Source organism: Apium graveolens, chromosome 9 (genome assembly GCF_009905375.1).
Source record: "Apium graveolens cultivar Ventura chromosome 9, ASM990537v1, whole genome shotgun sequence".
Classification (NCBI taxonomy): domain Eukaryota; kingdom Viridiplantae; phylum Streptophyta; class Magnoliopsida; order Apiales; family Apiaceae; genus Apium; species Apium graveolens.
In genome coordinates this window covers 206,422,758-206,437,713 of record NC_133655.1, presented here as the reverse complement: position 1 = coordinate 206,437,713, position 14,956 = coordinate 206,422,758, and positions in this window count along the sequence as shown.

Sequence of the window (14,956 nt, the reverse complement as noted above, 5' to 3'; positions counted from 1 at the left end):
TAGGCAAAATCTTTTCTTTGAAATTGACAATACATTGACTAGTCCAAACAGATCCATGTGAAGCAATTGCAAAGGTTCTTCAATTGCTGAATCAAGTTTCTTCCTGAATGATGCTTTGATCTGCTTCCCTTTGGCAGGCATCACACAGTCCATCCTTTGTAAACTCCACTAGAGGAATGCCTCTTACCAGTTCTTTCTTTACCAGCTCATTCATGGTCTTGAAGTTTAAATGGGATATCTTCTTGTGCCATAGCCAACTTTCATCTTGACTTGCTTTACTGAGAAGACAAGTTACAGATTCTGCTTTAGTTGAGTTGAAGTCAGCTAGATACACATTTCCTCTTCTCACACCAGTTAGAACCACTTTGTTGTTTTGATTATTAGTCACAACACATGCTTCTTTATTAAAGGTTACTGAGTTGCCTTTATGACAAAGCTGGATGATACTCAACAGATTGTGTTTGAGACCATCCACTAAGGCAACCTCTTCAATGATGACATTGTCCTTTGAAATCAAGCCATATCCCACAGTATAACCCTTGCTGTCATCTCCAAAAGTAATACTTGGGCCAGCTCTCTCCTTAAACTCTGTGAGCAGGGTAGAATCACCAGTCATGTGTCTTGAACAACCACTATCCAAGTACCAAAGATTCCTTCTCTTTCCCTGCACACATCAAAATCAAATCAAGTTTCCTTGGGTCCTGCCTTGTTAGCTTTCTTCTTCTGTTTCTTAGGTCTTAACTCATTTGACTTAGGAATTTCAGATTCTTCCTTAGTCATTTGGGTTGGGCCTTTGAAACCATTTAATGCAACAGAATTATCATGCATATTATGGCTAACAGGAAATAACATGCTTGGTGCAAACATGTTATTCCAGTAAGGCATGTTAAATGGCATTTGAGGCATATTGTATATAGCATAATATGGATTAGGTGCAAATGTCATATTAGCAAACTTTGCATTCATATTCTGTGTAGGCATAGCATTAACAGGCATGGGAGGCATGGCATTTATGTTGGAAAATTGAGACTGAACAGACATGGGAGTAGGCATGGCAGATTTGCAATTAAAAGACAAATGATTTACACTACCACACATGACACAGATTTTTCTAGGAGCATATTTATCAGGTGTGTAGTTATTGTGTTTGTTAATCCCTACTTTACCATTCCTATTGTTTTCCTTTAGTCTCTGTTTTTACCTCAATTTTCTCAAGTTTGTCACTTAACTGTTTGATAGTCATGTGACCAACATTAGCCTTTTTCCTTTTCTTAGCTTGACTTGACTCTCCTGAAATAAAGTTCTTGGAAACAGACCCTTACTTTTCATTTAGCTTGATTAATTTGGCTTTGCTAATGGGTTTGCTTACAGCCGACGGATGAGGATTTTCATCATTCGACGGATAACACTTTTTGTTATCCGACGGATAGTCCTCATCATCCGTCGAGTCTACATCTGTCAACAACCCATCTACCAAAATAGGTTCTAGTTCTCTTTATTCTTCTTCCAGGCTTCATCACAAAAAGACTCAATTCCTTGACTCAAATCACCTCTTGTTCACGCTCGAGCAGCTTCTTCAAAATTTCTTCCTTTTTCAAGGACTCGGTTAATTCCTCCTTGGCAATCTTACACTCAATTTTTAGTTTCTCAAACTCAACAAACTGAGACTCAAGCACATTATTCCTCTCACTTAAAAACAAGTTGTTTTCTTTGATTTTAGCATTTTCTTTAGTGAGAGACTTAAGTGTAACACGCAAATGATACAATTCTGTAGACATGTCATTTATGGCATCATTACACTCAGCTTTAGATAAATGTGCAAGGTTTGTAGTGATTACCTGATTGCTTGAGGAACTTGTCTCTGTTTCATCAGACTTGGCCATTTGGGCTAGATTGACATAGCTGACATCTTCATCTTCATCCAAACCATCTGCTGCCCAGTCATTCTCTTGTGTAATAAAAGCCCTTTCCTTTTGTTTGAGTAGATCAAAGTGTTTTTGCTTATAATCCACAGACTCAAACCTTTTCTTACTGGAATCTGACTTTCTATACTCATTTGCAAAATGCCCTGCCAAGCCACATTTGAAACATTTGAATTTTGACTTATCCACCATGTTTCTATTTGGTTTGGCTGCTCCAAAGTTCTTTTTGAACTTGAGCTTGGCAAATCTTCTGGAAAGAAATGCTAGGTGCTCATCAATGTCCTCCATGTCATCTTGGCTCAATGAATCTTCACTTTCTGCAGCTAGCCCCTTACCCTTATTCTCACCGACCTTTGAAGTTGATTCTACAGCTTCCATCTTCACTTCCTTCTCCTTTTCCAGATCAGCAACTAGTGCAATGGATCCTCCTTTCTTCTTTCCTCTCTCCATTCTTTCATCCTGCTCTATCTCAAGCTCATAGGTCTTCAGAATGCCATACAGTCTCTCCAAGTAAACTCCTTATAATCTTGTAAGTTTCTCAATGAGACTGTCATTGGTTTCCATTCCTTTGGAAGAGATCTGAGAAATTTCAGATTGGAGTCTTTAGTCCGATAGACTCTTCCATGCAACTTAAGAGCATTTAGTAGTTTTTGGAATCTACTAAAAATGTCAGTGAGTGACTCACTTTCTTCATTGTGAAAATGCTCATATTGCTGAATCAGGAGCTGCATTTTATTTTCTCTTACTTGCTCAGTGCCATCACAAATTATCTGTATTGTGTCCCAAACTTCCTTGGCAGTTTTGTAGTTGATAATATTATCAAACATGTCTGCATCAACTCCATTGAACAGAATGTTCATGGCCTTTTTATCCTTCCTGACTTGTTCAATATCAGGGTCAGACCATTCGTGTCTTGGCTTTGGAACAGATGGCTCGTTTCCTGTTGCAGCTCTCATTGGAACATAAGGGCCTCTTTCTATGCAGTCCACATAGGCCTCATCTTGAGAAAGCATATGAAGATGCATCTTTACCTTCCAATGATGGTAATTATCTTTATCAAGAAAAGGAATCTTGACTCCAACATCTTTCTTGTTCATCTTGCTGAATTGTTTTGATCTTTAAACTCTTTATAGATTAAGAGCTTGCTCTGATACCAATTGTTAGTCCCTTGACAATATAGCAAGAATTACAAAAGGAGGGGGTTGAATGGAATTCTTGAACCTTTTTCTCGAAATAAAAGTGTTCAACTCGAATACAGATATAATGTTTTGATTAGCACAATGCGGAATAGGAATTTAATTGAATCAAAACATAAGTAATTAAAAACAAGAGTCTTTAAAAACTTTCTGGTGGATTTAAACAATTCCACCAGAGATATATATAATATATCGAGAGGACTCTGTGTGCAGGAATGCTCACAGCTGCTTACAAATGGAACTACTGAGAATACAGGAAATGCTAATGATTCTGCTTACAAAGATTCTCTGTTTTTGTGTTTCTCAGCTATCTCAGTTATTTTTTATTTGCTACACTCTTGGTTTATATAATACCAAGATTACAAAGTCAAAAAGACTGAACAAATATAAAAACTATCAGTCTTAAGCTTTGCTGCTTTTCGTCCTCTATTACCCAGTTAATGGGCTTCCACAGTGTGTTTGTATACATCTTGACGGCTGTGTCAGCTTTCACTGTTCAACTGCTGTTTGAATTCTTCATATGATCATCCGTCGACTTTCAGAACATCCGTTGATGGTTTAATTGATCATTCGTCGACTGCTATATTAAACATCCATTGATAGTCATTTGATCATCCGTCGATGGCTTTGTTAATCATCCGTCGGTAGCTATTTTGGCACTTGACTCTATTTTACTTATGCAGAATTACAAGACATCATTTATGTACAATTAATCAACCTATTCTGCATATCTAGTTAAAGTCAACATGACTTATAAGCTACTACAGATTCTATACAAAGGTGCATACATAACTGTGCTACAAACTTATTATTACATAAGATACTCACTCGATGGATAATAAGTTAATCATCCGCCGGGACTATAATGAGTTATCCGTCGGGACTATAATTCTTATCCGTCGAGTGCTACATTATTTCACTAAGTAAAATCTACTTAGATGTTTTGTTTATGAAATCATCAAGTACACAACATATGCACAACAATCTACTCACCGCTAATATGAGCAATCATGATTAACAAGCCATTATGATCACCTACAATGAAGATGTGGAGAAACAGAAGGAGAAGATTATAAATGATGAAGAACAGGATGGAAATGTGGATGCATGGCTATCTCAAGACTTTGTGTTAGAGATGGATCAAGTCTTGGCCAGATTCAGGGAAGAGTATGTTACTATCCTTGGAAGCAATGCAAAGGCCTTGACTTCACAAGAAGTATATGATGCAGTCATAGAAGTGCATAAAGCTCAACTCAAGACTTTTCACCATTTTGGTAAAGCTCTTGAAGTCAAATTGACTGGTCATGAAGACAGGATCAGGAATATGGTGAGGGAAAAGATGGATGAACTCATTCCCTCTCAAACTGAGATAAAAAATCAATTCAAACACTTCTCAGACCAAATGTCCAGATATGATCTCAGTGGTATGGATAAAAGTATGACACAACTCAAGGATTCCTTTGTTGCTTTGCACAATCAAGTTCAAGCTCATATCACCAAATCTAATGACACAAGGTTGAAGTTGGATCAGATGCACACTGCAAGATACACTCCTTCTCCTTTGGTCATGGATGAAATTTAGAATTTTGTGCAAGCTACATTTGGGTCATCTACTGATGTCTCTACATCAAGCTCCCATCAACCTGCATCTACTTCAACAAATCTGCAGATTCAATCTCTCTAAGGTCAAGTCACAGCAGTGCAAGACTCCAACTCTTCACCCACTGCACAAGTTCAGGCCTTGACATCTTGTCAAGAGACAACAATCAGATATCCAAACCCTGGTGGACTCCCATAAGCATCTTCAAATGCAGAATTCTATAACTTTTGGAGCCATCATGGGCAAACTCAACATACCACTACTCTACCTGAACAGGTAAGGCCTGAAATCCCTACCCCTCCTTATGCCTGTCAACAAGACTAAGGGGGAGATAGAGGCTAAATTGGTGCAATCAAGGTCATCTCAACAACAAGTCCAGGGTGCTGAAAAGAAATTATTTAAAGAAGTAGATCTTGAGATGGAGAGACTTATTAGAGCTGCTAGGGACCTAGTCTGAGCAGAGAGTTTGATGAACTACTCAAACCCTTAAAAGCATCTCTCAACAACAATCAGTTCACATACAAAAAGGCCCTGGACAAGACAATTAATTTCATAAGAGTGATCATGGTCAATCAGGACAACTTTTTGCAAAAGAGGATAGTGATCAATGCAAATGACTCAGGGATAAACAGATGTATGCAGGTGTCCCTAAATTACCTTGTCTCAAGGAGGGCATCTGAGTTAGATATATTCATCAACAAAGTTAAAGTTATGACTCATGAAGATGCCATGCTATTAACTGAATTGAGAGATGCTCAAGTGGCTGCCTTTCCTGAAGCATATCTACAGCCAAACAAAGGTGTAGTATACATCTGTCCAACACCAAACAATTCAAACATTTTCATATCCCCAAATTGTGCGTCATGAGTAACAAGAAGCTTATCATGATCCTTGGAAGTGGTTTAAAAACCAAAAAGAATAAGAACAATGATGATATGGAAATGATAAAGCTATTGAGGAGATATCTGGATAATGCAGAAGCCAACTTGCCCAAAACACAGATCAACAAGGATGATTTGGATGATGATGAGCAGAAGAAAGATGATCAAAATCCTTCTGGCTCAAATCCAAGTCAATCCAGTAAGCCATCTGGCAGCAAGAGTGGAGAGAAGAAGAAGGAGGATGACAAGAAAGATGAAGAAAAGAAGAGAAGAAGTGAGAGGAGAAGCAAAAACGTTCATGATGGCTCGGAACCACATCAAACCCTAAAAATCCAAACACAACTAGCTCAAACCACAACTCAACCTAAAACATCAACTATTTCAAACATCAAATTACCTCAAACCTCAAAGCCAAAGTTTCTGTACAAACAAACAACCAACTCTCTTCTAAAAATCCCAATCACCACAAGCCAGACAAAACTCAAGAAAATGACAACCCTACCTTTAGCCAAACCTTCACTAAAATTCAAGCACAAGTCTGTTGGGAAAAAGTGTAATAACCCCAATTTTTGGAATTTTTGAAACCCTTATGAATAGTGTTTTGCTGATTATGCTGAATAATAAAACTTTCCATGCCACACTATGTAGGGGTTCTTCTATTGTTATTCTGAGATCTTATTAGTACTTTATATGGGATATAAGTGTATGTAAAGATCGTTAGAATCCAAATTCGAACACTTTGATTTTTCCCGAAAATCCACCAGATACCGAAAGAATTGAGTATAAGGGAACAGGATAAAAAGTATTTAAATTCAAGGATTATAAGAGAGGATAATAAAAGGAATATAATGTATTGAGGAAGGTTAAGGAATCCTAAGTAATAAGATCCCGGGTATGATCCCTCAAACGATAAACGAAAACGAAAGTTAAGCGAACCGCATAACAGATCAGCGGTCATTAGCCAAGTAATTAGAAGCTAATCAAAGAGGTTAGTGAGGATGATATCATCAAACCAATAAGAAGAGGACAAGTGTGGGAGGATGACATAACAAGGTGACATAAGCATGACAAAAAGGAAGTGTGTTGTTGGTTGATTCTTGGCCATGCAAAAGTTACCATGGTAAAAAGGTAATTAAGCAAAACAAAACAAAACAACCAAGCAAAACAAATCAAAAATCACAAAACACAAAGTTGACTTCATTATTCAAGAAGAAGCTCTCGGCCTCTTTTCATTTTCAAAGGAAAGAAAAATCCAAAACCAAGATCCAAGCTTTGTTAAATCATGAGGTAATTATCCAAGGTTCCTTATGCATAAATATAGCTATCCTATAAGTTTGAGCTTCAAATTCATTCACAATCACTTCCTAAAAATCATGGAAGAAGAGGGTGAATAGTGTTTTTCAAGAACTTAAATTTTTGTTCTTGAGTTTTTGTTTAGATTAAGCTTGGATAAGGACTTTTAAGGGTGATTCCAAGCTAATTACTTGATTCTCCACTCTCCAAGGAAGGTATAACCCCTCCAAACCCTAACTTTACTTTGAGTATTAGGTTTAGTTTTTTTGTTATGGTTCATGAGAAGCATGATTTTGTAGACTTAGAGTGTGGTTGGTTTTGTAATGAGTTGGAGTTGTAATTCTTGGATTATTGATTAATGAACTTAAGTATAGTTTTAATTCATGTTTGAGAATAATATAAATTGGATAACTTGAGGTGTTGGGGCTGTTGTAGTATGATATGGATGGATTTTGGTTGTATGAATGAATTGTGGTTGATTGGTGGTTGGTTTGGAGTAGAATAAAAATTGGTAATCGCGTAAACATAGCCGTCATAATGTCCGATTTACTTTAGACTGTTTTTGTTCTTAACATCAGAACCCGAGAACTCACTGTTAGGTTTTGACCATTCCAATGATTAGATAGTTCATGTTACGAGCTTCGTTTTGATATGTGGTTCGATTGAATCCGATATACGGTTTAGGAGAAACAACCGTTTTAAGTAACGGCGTTTCGCGAACGAACCATTACCCCTCGCCTTACTTTGAAACATAGGTTAAAGACCTTAAATGACTAATTGGAGTATGAAACATTTATGTGAAGTGTATTATGCAGTTGGTAAGGCACTCGCGAAAGAATCGCCTTAAAACCCTTAATGGTTAATTTATTAAAAATGATGGAGCCGAGGGTACTCGAGCGACTTAAGTGAATCGTTAAGCGCAAAAGCGAACGTTAGGGTTCAATTGGTTAAAGTCTAGTTTCTTAAGCGACCGGGGTTTAATTCCGACTTATGTTTTTGTTCATAGGTTATCGGACCCACTCTAAGCTTAAGTCTACCCCGGAATACTCAGGCAAGTTTTCTACCCGTTATACTGTTGTGGTGATGTATATATGTATATGCCTTATCTTGTGATAGATGCATGTTGGTTAATTAGAAAATTTTGCGATATATTGAAGCATGCTGAGATGGTATATATATGCATGTCTGTTTTGTAATCTGGTTATCTATCTGTTGATTTGAATGCTTATAAGTTGCATAATACCTATGCTAGAGATAAGCAGTAGTTGCGTATACCCTTAGGATAGCGGACCCAAAGGTGAACATTTTCTAAAACCGGGAGTCGATGTTCTCGAGTATATTATATATATATTGATATAGTTCAAAACTATTAATCGAATAAGGTTTATTCGATAGCTTTATTTATTTAGTGATATTATCTGAATATTCATTCGAGGACTTATGACTCCGCTTATTTATTTAATGAATATTACTTTGAATATTAATTCGAGGACTTATGACTCCGCTATTTATTTAATGAATATTACTTTGAATATTCATTCGAGGACTTATGACTCGGTTTATTGTATTTAATAAATATTACTTTGAATATTCATTCGAAGGCTTATGACTCCGTTTATTTTATTAATGAATATTTTGAATAATCATTCGAGGACTTATGACTCCGATTATTTACTAATTAATATTCTTTATTTTATTAAAGAATAATGTGTCGATAATCAAACTCACTTTTGATTACTCAAATAAAGATATTACTTTCGTATAAGTATATCTTTGGTTATTAATATTCATTTCAAGTATAAGTTTTACAACTTCTACTTCAATTATTTTTATAAAGATTATTCTTTAGGGGAATATTATTTAAATAATAATATTCAGATATTTTCTAATATATCGGGACTGATTTATTTCATTAAATTAGCATTACTCCAAACATTCTTAAAAATGTTTTCGAGTCTTCAAAATGATTTTAAAAGTTAGAGCGGATCCCAAAACTCATTTTTATAGTTAAGATCTTCCTTTCGAAGGGGATTTAAATACTCGCTCAAACCTTGAGGGATTCGACTCAGTGGTGTATTTTACATTCGCAACGAGGTTGTTGTTTGATAAATGAATTGATTACTTACCCAACGTTCGGGAAGTAAGTCCATCTATTGAGTCGGCATAAGCAACATGGGCTCAGTGGGCGTCCATGAAAGTGTAAGTGGCTCAGTGGGAGTCCATCAAATGCGTAAGTGGCTGAGTGGCAGTCCAGCATAAAGTCCTATTGCGGCCAGGGTGATGACCAGTGGGGAATTCGTCCATCTACTAGTAGAAAAGGTTACTTATTGGTATCTTTGCCTGATCAGCAAGATATCAGGTTTATGCCAAGGTTTTCTCCTTTCGAAATTCATTGGATATTGCAACTCTATTTATAATTTTCATAACAGAGGTTTTCAAGGAGTGTATGAAATGTATATATATATAGGTTTATATATATATCGGGACTTAATGAAGTATCTCGTAACTTCATTATTTATATGATATTTCAAGGATTGAATCTATTCAAGTCTTATATTGTAGTCTCATCTGGGTGATGAACTTTTGAAACTGATTATAACTTGAACGGTGGTAGTTCAAGTAGTATTCAGATATAAGTATATTGGAGTATCTTGTAACTTCATCTTTTAAACTTATATCTAGTAAATGATTATCTTGTGCATGTCAAAGATTTTCGGAAAAAACGTTGAGACAAGGTTAGATATATGAGATCACCTTGCAACGATATTTTATACAGTTATAAACGGGAACTCTGTGTATATTATACATGTCAGAGGATTTCAAAGATTGTGAAAAGTATATATGTATATATATACTGAATATTTTGCGACTTGGTCGCGTTAAGATATCAGCTTGGTTCATTTCTTCTTGACCAAGACTATCATGTGTACTATGAGAATGCTCATATTGTTAATTATTATACATATATTTTGGTGGGCTTGTTGTTCACCCTTGCTTTCTTCTTTCATCACACAACATCAGATAGATAAGATGAACAGGACCAAGCTCCCAATTCGCGAGCGGATAGGAAACGTTCCGCAGTTTCCTATAGGCGTTGATGTCGCTGTAGCTGAGGTAGGAACTACCAATAGGCTAGGCTTTCAACTCTTGATGTACCAAACTTATGTATCTTTATGAATTGTAATAATGGCAAAGAAATGTAAATTTATTCAGAAACCCTTTTAAGGTGTAATGGCATATAATTGTGGAATAAAATGACTCGTGTTATTTTTGGATATTCATCTCTGAGACTATAACTTGTGGTGTGTGTTTATTGTGGGGTCACAGTACAGAGTAGTTGATGGTTTATTAAGATTGGGTGTTATTAAGGGAAATGGAACTCGTGACAACCCGGATCCCCGACCCAGGATTTGGGGGTGTTACAGAAATGGTATCAGAGCTAAGCGTTATAAACCTCAGAGATGTTGTGACGTTAAGATAATAAGTTCACTAAGATAATAAGAACTCTTGCCAAGTTCATAGTCGGGATACCTAACGTAGTACTGATAGTTAAAACCCTTATGGGAACCCTTATAAATATCGTGATAGAAGCGTAGTTCGTTATCGTATATGGTAGTGGGACTCCGAACCCTGAGGATGAGGAGCAACAACGTGATGATGTTTTATTACTAATTGGAGATCGGATTGTGGATCCGATAGAGCGTCCTAACGCAGGACCAGATGATGTTCATATGAGGATGTAGCGGTTGAGGATGTTTTCCTAGAAGGGATTGTGGCTGAGGAGGATTCCGTGGAGGATCCTGACAAGAATGAATAAAGGACCACTGAGGAATTAATGACCATGGTTAGGGAAACTACCCGAGGTAGGATTGGCCGGTCACTACCGGAGGTTCGTTCAAGTTTGTAAAGATAGTAGCCCCTTTGACGCGGCTTACTCGTAAGACTAAGAAGTTTGAATGGATAGAGAAATACGAGAAAAGCTTTTAACAACTAAAGAAAAGGTTGGTGGCGGCCCCTATGTTGGCGTTGCCGGATGAAAAAGGAGATTTTGTGAATTATAGTGACGCTTCGCATAAGGAATTAGGGTGCTTCTTATACAGCACAGCAAGGTAATCGCGTACGCGTCAAGATAATTAAGGGAATATAAAGTTCGATATCCCCACCCATGAGCTTGGGCTCGTGGAAATAGTTTTGCCCTAAAGATTGGAGGCACTACTTGTATGGAGAGAAGTGCGAGATTTACACAAGCCATAAGTGCTCTAGTGCATTTTCACGCAGAAAGAGCTCAACATGCGCCAGAGGAGGTGGTTAGAGCTAATCAAGGATTACGATTATGAGATTCTTTATCATCCAGGGAAAGCCAAAATGGTGGCTAATGCCCTTAGTATAAAGGAGAGACTCAAGATGAAAATGTTTTTGGGAGAGTTTATAAGAGATTTTGAGAAAATGGAAATAGAAGTGAAGGTAACCGAAGCCGGTACCAAAAAGCTGTTTGAGATTGCAATACAGTCCGAATTATCGGAAAAGAACATATTGTGCCAGAAAAAGTGATGAATGAAGGCAGAGAGCCAACAGTTAGATAAAAGATTAATACCGAGAAAGATGATAAGGGAATAATGAGGTATTCCTACAGAATTTGGGTTCCAAACATTTAAGAGCGTAAGGACTGGATCTTAGACGAAATCCATAGCTCGAGGAATAAGATTTAGGGCAAACCCCGAATGTGATAGTCAGGGAGGTTGCCGTTAAGAAATAAGGAGCCCATAATATAATGAAGAGGAAAACAAGGATTTTAACATATAAGATAACCCCAAGTATGGGAGAAGGAAGAAACATTTCATACTAAGGAAACAGAAAGTCGAGTAAGGAAAGGAGACCTGAGACGGTACTCCTATACGGCAATTCATGGACCTTTCTAAAGAGAACTTAGACTATTATCCCCAACCACCACCCTGAGGGGACAGTGCGGTGGGAAATTCTTTCAGGACCTTTAAGTCACTAAGCTCTCAGAGTTCTAAGGAACAAGCGAACCCAGCGAGGCAAGAGCCTGGCCTCTAAAGGAAATATAGGAATCATTTGAGATTCTAAATGATAACGAACTCACAAGACCTGTTTTTGTCACTTACCCTCCTAAGAGGAGGCCACCGCTGGTGAAAGACCAAGAAAGGCACGGAGCCAGAGGTTAGAATAAAACTGATTAAAGTTCAGTCAATTGTTTTCGGGAAAGTAACTCCCAAGGTTATGAAGGTAGTATAAAAACTTTAGAGCCAGAACAAAAACGGACAAGTATGATGAATTATGAATTTAAGTTGTAAAAGTTGTCAAGATTCGTTCTGAGACACTGAATCTAGAATGACGGATGTTTGAAATCAATGCTTATGTTGTGTTGGTTCATGTAATGGTTGTAATGGAAACCAAAAATAAAAGACTAAAAAGGGTAGGAGTATAAAGGGATATAAGGAAATAGAGTTGAGAAGTGATAAGGGAGTTAGGTAATGGGAAACCCTAAGAACCCCTTCCAATAAATATCGAGAAGTGTGTCTCATCAGCGCGATGGTGACTGATCATGAGATAAATTCAAGGTTTGAGAGGCGTAAGCGATACGTATAGTTAACTTCCCTTGAAGTTGACAGAATTCGATGAAACTTTGAGATAGATCGATTGATTAATAAGGAAACGCGGATGGACTGAGGAGTCAAGAAAGTAAGAAATTAGGAAAATTGGATGAAGGAAGTGACCTTCAAGAATATGAAGTGTAAGACCGGTGGCTTGATACCCAGAAAGGGAGACGCCAGGTATGAAAGATATCCCAACATTGAGATGACTGTTGAGATAAACAACAAAAGTAAATAAGGAATTTAAGAAGAAGTTCACGTTGAACACGACCAATATCTTCCAGAACATCCTTGTTATCGTTACCCAATTTAGGAAATAAAAGCGGATAACCGTTGTTATCTTTTGGAGGCCATATTGATTGACCTCATTTTGAATACAGATGTTATTGTGAAATTCGACATATACTATCGAGGTGGGATAAGACCCTTATCAGGGATATATGACTTGATTATCCATGGAAGGATGCATGTACCTTTTTAAAGGTGGAATTAAGGATAGAACATCGGTAACTGAAAATGAATCCTAGGGGAATGCATAAAGGTTGGCATTTCACCCTTAATAGGGATAGTATGAGTTTTGACAGTATGAATTGGAAAGGATTAAGGTAATAACAACCTTTAAGAATCAGTGGAGAAATTTTCAGAAGTATATAGACAATGATTCTGGTATTAATAAATGGTATCTTGATATGCCCTGTATCTAGGGAATACAGGAGGAACGATTCAAGGATAACCTTAGAGGTTTTACAAGGAGAAAGTTAATATTCAAAATTCTCAAGAATAGAAATATTGATAAGGAAATATGACGTAATTATAATGATGCCAAGTGGGGCACGTGTTAAACCACGAGAAAGTATGGATCGAACCAGTACAGGTCAAAATTGTTCAGGGCAATTAGGACTTAAGATAAAAGATGTTCTAAGTATGATTGAGAGTCAGTCGTGACAGTGATTAACCTCTAAAGACTGAGGCAATAACTTATGGAAAAATGGTGATATTTTTTTTTACTCATCAGATTTTAAGGAAAACATCTTCACATAAGCAGTGATTGAAATGAGGTAGAAAATTTATTTGGAGGTGGTTAAAATGACATTGAATGTAAGGAAATTTTATTATTAGGAAAGGCCAAAGAGGTGGCCGACACTTTAAAGGTAAGAGGATAATTATAGGCGCTTGTGCCAAAGGAATACAGTGATGATGGTTAAAGCTATGAAGGTTGTATTATGGTTTGGAAGATTGACATTCCTTCTGATGACTGTGCAATACCAACCGTAATAGTAGTTGGTAAAGGTTTAATTCGTGTAATCGCCATGAGCGGGCTATCTATCTCAGAAGGTACTATCTTGAGATAAGCCAGGACCATGTTTCAAAAAAGGACTAGACGAACCTTTGAGTTAAGTCTTCTATTTAAGGCATATGATTAAGAATGGTATTAACCTGTTATCATTGCTTTGATTGAAACTCTTCTGTAATTTTATATGCTTCATGTCATGAAAGTACGTCAGAATTTGGAGTGTTCTTCATGAATTATGAATGGTGATTATGTTAACTCCTTAGAAGAATTCTATACGACATGTATGGACTCCGTATGGTTAGATATTAAGATTTCATGGAAAGTGAATGATGACAGTAGGTCAGTGGTGGACCATAGTAATGCAACAATGATTCGGCGAGTAATGAGCTGATTATAAGCATGAGATTTGTATTGGAATGGATGTTGAGATTGAGTACCACTAATCGGGTTGCGTGGACATATAAGTTATCTTTGATAAAAAAAAACTAGGTCGATTATTTACCTATTGAATATTTATTCTTTCTTATCAATAGAGAGTCGTATTATTATACGAGGAAGGTTGCGGTGCAAGCATAGAATTCTAGTAACAATGATGTCTAGAATGAGATCCCAGATTCGATTTTCGATATCGAGGGAGTTTCAAAGGTGATTGTGTATAAGCTCGAGGAAGAGCATGGGTCCATAGAATGATGGACGGAATAACGAAAATATTTACGCATGTGAAATACGATGCTATAATACTTGATGTTGATATAAATACATATATGTTTTATTCTCCTATGACAAACCTCTATAGTTCAGAGGTAGATTCCAAGCCAGATATTTTATGGCAATAAATTTTTTTACGTATATATAATTATCTTCAGCTCGTTCTTTTCTCTTCTTTTCATTTCATGTAAGCTGAGAAGAACAACCCTTCCAGAAGGGGAGGTATTGCCGAAAGACTATCTATCTGTGTGATAGAAGCCTAGTAGGATACCACATGTTGTTTAATTGCTTGGCAAGTACTAAAGGCTGGCCACCTTCTGTACTAACTATGCAATAGAACAAGTGTTCATGATCATAGTGATCTCTCAACAAATTCCTTTACTTCTATATGATTGATCAAATTTTGGAAAATAGAAACAGCTGAAAAGGAGTAGTAAAGTTATGGTG